This window comes from Lynx rufus, unplaced genomic scaffold, assembly GCF_022079265.1.
Source record: "Lynx rufus isolate CCGP_SWC_20201006 ecotype Redwood Valley unplaced genomic scaffold, mLynRuf1.p SCAF_15, whole genome shotgun sequence".
Lineage (NCBI taxonomy): Eukaryota > Metazoa > Chordata > Mammalia > Carnivora > Felidae > Lynx > Lynx rufus.
The window spans coordinates 63,667,051-63,673,529 of record NW_025814829.1 but is presented as its reverse complement, the minus strand read 5'-3'; positions in this window follow the sequence as shown (position 1 = coordinate 63,673,529).

Below are 6,479 nucleotides of genomic sequence, written 5' to 3'. Positions count from 1 at the left end.
GGTCATGATCTCGCGGTCCGTGAGTTCGAGCCCCGCGTCAGGCTCTGGGCTGATGGCTCAGAGCCTGGAGCCTGTTTCCGATTCTGTGTCTCCCTCTCTCTCTGCCCCTCCCCCGTTTATGCTCTGTCTCTCTCTGTCCCAAAAATAAATAAAACGTTGAAAAAATTAAAAAAAAAAAAAAAAAGAATGCTGAGGAAGACTCTATAACCAGGTGGGATTTTTATGGATTTGTAAAAATGACATTTGTTGGGGCACCTGGGGGGCTCAGTCGGTTAAGGGTGTGACTCTTGATTTCCACTCAGGTTTGTGAGTTCAAGCCCCACGTCGGGTTTTGCGCTGACAGGCTCCATGGGCTATCTTCCCCTTTTTCTGTGTGCACTCACTCTCAAAGTATAAAGGAATGAAATGAAATGAAATGGAAAGGAAAGGAAAGGAAATGAAATGAATGAAGTGAAAATTATGTGTTTCCTAAGGGAACGCAGAGAACAAAAGCAGTTGTTGAGTGTTCTACCCTGGACTAGACACTATATCTTATGGGTAACATCTGTTCAGTTATATAGTCATTGCATAGCTTTGCAAAGTAGCTGTGTTATTGTAGCCTACTTTTTATTTCTTTGGCAAATGCGGTTCAGGGAGGTGGATTACTCGCCCCATGATTGCATAGTTAATGGGTAGCTGAGGGCTTTGCCCGTCAGCCCGTGAAGCTTCCACATCCATTCTCTGGTTCCTCAGCAGCTCTGAGATGAAGATACAGATCCTAGTGCAGATCAACTCAGAATGTCAAAGGTAAGGATGTCGGAACTCTAATTGAGGGTTTTCTTAAGAATCCAGGTTAGTCCAAGCATTTTCCCTTATATATTTGACCACTAGTGCTAACAAAAGTCATTAGTGCAGTGGTAACTAGTCCGTTGTTTTTACCATCAGAGATTTTAGGGTGGATGTCAGCTATGGCCATGGTGTCACGGCTTTTACATAATAAGCAAGATCTTGTCAGGCAGCAACCTTAGATGTGGTGATATCTCCTCTTTTGAGACAAATGATTTTTCTGTAAGGGAAGGATATCTAGTTGTAGACCATGTTACGTTAATTAAATTCAGCCTCTCCTTCGAGGATTTTGCTATATGATTCTCTGTTGCCTAAGTTCCCAGTCTGGTTTCCCTTTGGGCTAGTACCCTTGACTAGTTCTAGGAAGCTTTTTCTTTGTTTGGAGATGTGTTTCCACATGACTTTTCTGTACTTTGTTTTTGCCTTTTTACTTTCTTCTCTGGTTTTCTTGGTATTTTTTTTTTCCATTAATTTTTCCACTTCTTCTGCTAGCGAAGGACTCTCCATTTTTCCAGAGGCCAAATCAAAAGCACTTAGAATCTCACGATTTAGGGAACCTCAGAGATTAATTCATCAAAATACCCTCTGGTACTTCAACCTCTGTTTAACCTCCTTGCCCAATGGTTGTTTCCATGGAGAATTTGAAACTCAAAAGAGATCGAAGTGACCTATTTGGATATGATAAGTGACAGAAATGAGATTTCAATTTGGGTTCTTTTCTTCGTTTCTTTCTTTCCTTTCCTTCTTTGTTTTTTGTCTTCATTGTGCAGGCAAATGTTTTAAAAATAGAAAGCTGGAGAGTGGGTCTAATGAATACAATGAAGGAGAGTAAGAATCGAATTAACACAGGAGAGCAGGTTTCAAGAAGAACAACACTGAGTTGGATAGGAATAAGAGTTTTAGAAGAGACGTCAGAATATGGGGGTTTTTGCCAAGTGAGATAAAGGTGAAAGACAGGAATGAAGGACCCAGGATTTGGGGAGTTGTTTATTTTTTTTTTTTTTTTTTTTTTTTTTTTTTTTAGTCCCATCAAGCGTGTATTGAGGTATGTCTTCTTTTTTTTTTTTTTTTTTTATGAAGTTTATTGACGAATTGGTTTCCATACAACACCCAGTGCTCATCCCAAAAGGTGCCCTCCTCAATACCCATCACCCACCCGCCCCTCCCTCCCACCCCCCATCAACCCTCAGTTTGTTCTCAGTTTTTAACAGTCTCTTATGCTTTGGCTCTCTCCCACTCTAACGTCTTTTTTTTTTTTTTCTCCCTTCCCCTCCCCCATGGGTTCCTGTTGAGTTTCTCAGGATCCACATAAGAGTGAAACCATATGGTATCTGTCTTTCTCTGTATGGCTTATTTCACTTAGCATCACACTCTCCAGTTCCATCCACGTTGCTACAAAAGGCCATATTTCATTTTTTCTCATTGCCACGTAGTATTCCATTGTGTATATAAACCACAATTTCTTTATCCATTCATCAGTTGATGGACATTTAGGCTCTTTCCATAATTTGGCTATTGTTGAGAGTGCTGCTATGAACATTGGGGTACAAGTGCCCCTATGCATCAGTACTCCTGTATCCCTTGGGTAGATTCCTAGCAGTGCTATTGCTGGGTCATAGGGTAGGTCTATTTTTAATTTTCTGAGGAACCTCCACACTTCTTTCCAGAGCGGCTGCACCAATTTGCATTCCCACCAACAGTGCAAGAGGGTTCCCGTTTCTCCACATCCTCTCCAGCATCTATAGTCTCCTGATTTGTTCATTTTGGCCACTCTGACTGGCGTGAGGTGATACCTGAGTGTGGTTTTGATTTGTATTTCCCTGATAAGGAGCGACGCTGAACATCTTTTCATGTGCCTGTTGGCCATCTGGATGTCTTCTTTAGAGAAGTGTCTATTCATGTTTTCTGCCCATTTCTTCACTGGGTTATTTGTTTTTCGGGTGTGGAGTTTGGTGAGCTCTTTATAGATTTTAGATACTAGCCCTTTGTCCGATATGTCATTTGCAAATATCTTTTCCCATTCCGTTGGTTGTCTTTTAGTTTTGTTGGTTGTTTCCTTTGCTGTGCAGAAGCTTTTTATCTTCATAAGGTCCCAGTAATTCACTTTTGCTTTTAATTCCCTTGCCTTTGGGGATGTGTCGAGTAAGAGATTGCTACGGCTGAGGTCAGAGAGGTCTTTTCCTGCTTTCTCCTCTAAGGTTCTGATGGTTTCCTGTCTCACATTTAGGTCCTTTATCCATTTTGAGTTTATTTTTGTAAATGGTGTGAGAAAGTGGTCTAGTTTCAACCTTCTGCATGTTGCTGTCCAGTTCTCCCAGCACCATTTGTTAAAGAGGCTGTCTTTTTTCCATTGGATGTTCTTTCCTGCTTTGTCAAAGATGAGTTGGCCATATGTTTGTGGGTCTAGTTCTGGGGTTTCTATTCTATTCCATTGGTCTGTGTGTCTGTTTTTGTGCCAATACCATGCTGTCTTGATGATGACAGCTTTGTAGTAGAGGCTGAAGTCTGGGATTGTGATGCCTCCTGCTTTGGTCTTCTTCTTCAAAATTCCTTTGGCTATTCGGGGCCTTTTGTGGTTCCATATGAATTTTAGGATTGCTTGTTCTAGTTTCGAGAAGAATGCTGGTGCAATTTTGATTGGGATTGCATTGAATGTGTAGATAGCTTTGGGTAGTATTGACATTTTGACAATATTTATTTTTCCAATCCATGAGCAGGGAATGTCTTTCCATTTCTTTAAATCTTCTTCAGTTACCTTCATAAGCTTTCTATAGTTTTCAGCATACAGATCCTTTACATCTTTGGTTAGATTTATTCCTAGGTATTTTATGCTTTTTGGTGCAATTGTGAATGGGATCAGTTTCTTTATTTGTCTTTCTGTTGCTTCATTGTTAGTGTATAAGAATGCAACTGATTTCTGTACATTGATTTTGTATCCTGCAACTTTGCTGAATTCATGTATCAGTTCTAGCAGACTTTGGGGAGTTGTTTAGAAAGGCATATTCAACCAGAGTGTTCAAGAGGGTCCTGACCAGGTTTCTGGTTTTGTGTGTGTTGGGTTCATTGAAGGTGCGAGCATACTTCAGATTTTCTGATGAGAGAGATTAAAAATCATTTGAGCTGCTGGGAAGAGTCTGTTTACAGCAAGTAGAAATATGATGTCGTCTACTTCCACCCCAACTTAGGGAGGATGGCTTAGATCCTCTGAAGGAATTGGGGGTGGGGGGTGGAGATTCTGAACATCAGAGATGTATGGCCCAAGGCAAGGTGTCTCTCACTCCACCTCTTTTCCTAAATCTGTGATGCCCTTCCCATGTACCTGTAGGGCTGGGCACGGGTAGGACTGACTTGTCAAATCAGTAAGGGAGCTTCATCTGGATCGGTGATAACATGCCTATGTTGAGGTGACTGTGTGGATGACTGAGACTCCCAATTCGCTTGTTCTCCAGGAGCAGGACATGGCTCGTACCCTCGGTCATTTGAGCCCATCCTTGTTGTAGGAGTGTGTGCCTTCATAGGCTAAAGATTGAAAGGTTGGAGAATGCCACTGAACCGTGTCGAAGAGTGATGTAGGAGTGGGAGCTCATAGGGAAGAAAATATTCAGGCAGCATATAGAGAAATAGAGGCACAACTACCAGGACCATTTTGATCACAGTGTCTCTCCCTGAAGGCTTGGAAGGTCTTGCTAGTTATTATGGACCTAAATAAGGCAAGACCAGTGGAGGAACACAGTTGGCCTTGGGAAGTTTTAATCTTTTAATCTCTAGTTAGTACTGCCACTCATAACATAGAAACCTAAACTTTGATACGTTTACTTAAACGGAGGTCTTCCTGACACACAGTGTAAATGTGATGCAACAACTCTGGATGTTCCACGATGTTCGCCATAAGCGTAGCTCCCATCTGTTAATGTATGATGCTGTTACGACACCACTGACTAGATTCCCTATGCTGTACCTTTGAGCCTTGTGATTTATTCATTCTATAACTGGAACCCTGAACTTCCCTCTCCCCGTCACCCATTTTGTCCATCCCCCCACCGGCCCTCCCTTCTGGCAACAGTCAATTCTCTGCATTTATGGGTCTGTTTCTGCTTTTTCTCTGTTTGTTCATTTGTTCCCTTTTTTAGATTCTACATAGAAGTGAAACCATACAGGATTTGTCTTTCTCTGACTGACTTATTTCACTTAGCCTCCTACGTCAAGGTATATCCATGATGTTGCACATGGCAAGATCTCATTCTGTTTTATAGCTGCATAATATTCCATTGTGTGTGTGTGTGTGTGTGTGTATGCGTTTGTGTGTGTGTGGTCTGTTCATGTACTGGTGGACACTTGGGTTGCTTCCATATGTTGTTTGTTGTAAATAATGCTGCAATAACGATAGGAATGCATATGTCTTTTCAAATTAGTATTTCCATTTCCCTTGGGTAAATAAATACCCACTAGTGGAATTAGTGGATCCCATGGTATTTATTTTTAATTTGTTGAGGCCCCTCTGTACTGGCTTTCACTGTGGCGATACCAATTTACATCCCATGACCAGTGCACAAGGGTTGTTTTTTCTCACACCCTGAGCAACCCTTGTTGTTTCCTGTGTGTTGAAACTGAGTCATTCTGACAGATGTGAGGTGAGAAGTCATTGTGGTAACGTTTATAGATTTAATTTTCAACCATTTCAGAGAATTCCCTGCCTGTCACCCTTGGTCACGGAAACTCAGACTGGGTCTTTCCTGGAGATTTCACAGGTTAGGAGAGGTGGAGGCAAAATAGAGAACTGAAAGCTTTTTTAAAACGGGGTCCAAATTTTGAAAGACCTGTACTCTGGAAACCGTAAAACACTGATGAAAGAAATTGAAGGTGACGGAAAGAGAAAGACATCCAATGCTCATAGATGGGAAGAATACTTTTTATGAAAGTGTCTACACTACCCAAAGCAATTTACAGATGTAACGCAATCCCTGTCAGCGTACCAACAGCATTTGTCACAGAGCTAGACAATCAATCCTAAACATTGTATAGAACCACAAAGACCTTGACTGGCCAAAGCAATATTGCGAAAGAGGAAACCTGGAGGTATCGTAATCTCAGATTTCAATTTTATTCCAAAGCTGTAGTAATCGAAACAGTATAGTGGGTACTGGCGTAAAAAGTAGCCACATAGCTCAATGGACTAGAACCGAAAACCCAGAACTAAATCCACCACTGTATGGGCAGTTCATCTTCCAGAAACAGGAAAGACTATGCAGTGGGGAAAAGGCCGTCTTTTCACCAAATGGTGTTGGGAAGAGTGGACAAGCCACATGCAAAGAATGAACCTGGAGCAATTTCTTTACCATACACACAAATAAAATGTATTAAAGACCTAAGTGTGAGACTTGAAACCATAAAAAAAAAATCCTTGAAGAGAGCACAGGCCGTCATTTCTCTGACTTTGGTTGTAGCAACATTTTACTAGTTCTGTCTCCTGAGCCAAGGGACATAAAGCAAGAACAAACTATGGGGACTACATCAACCTACAAAGCTTTTGCACAGTGAAGGAAACCGTCAAAACTAAAAGGCAACCTCTGGGATGGGAGAACATGTTTGCAAATGTTTTGCAAATCCAGTAAAGGGGTAGTATCCACAATGTATAAAACATTGATACAAGTCAA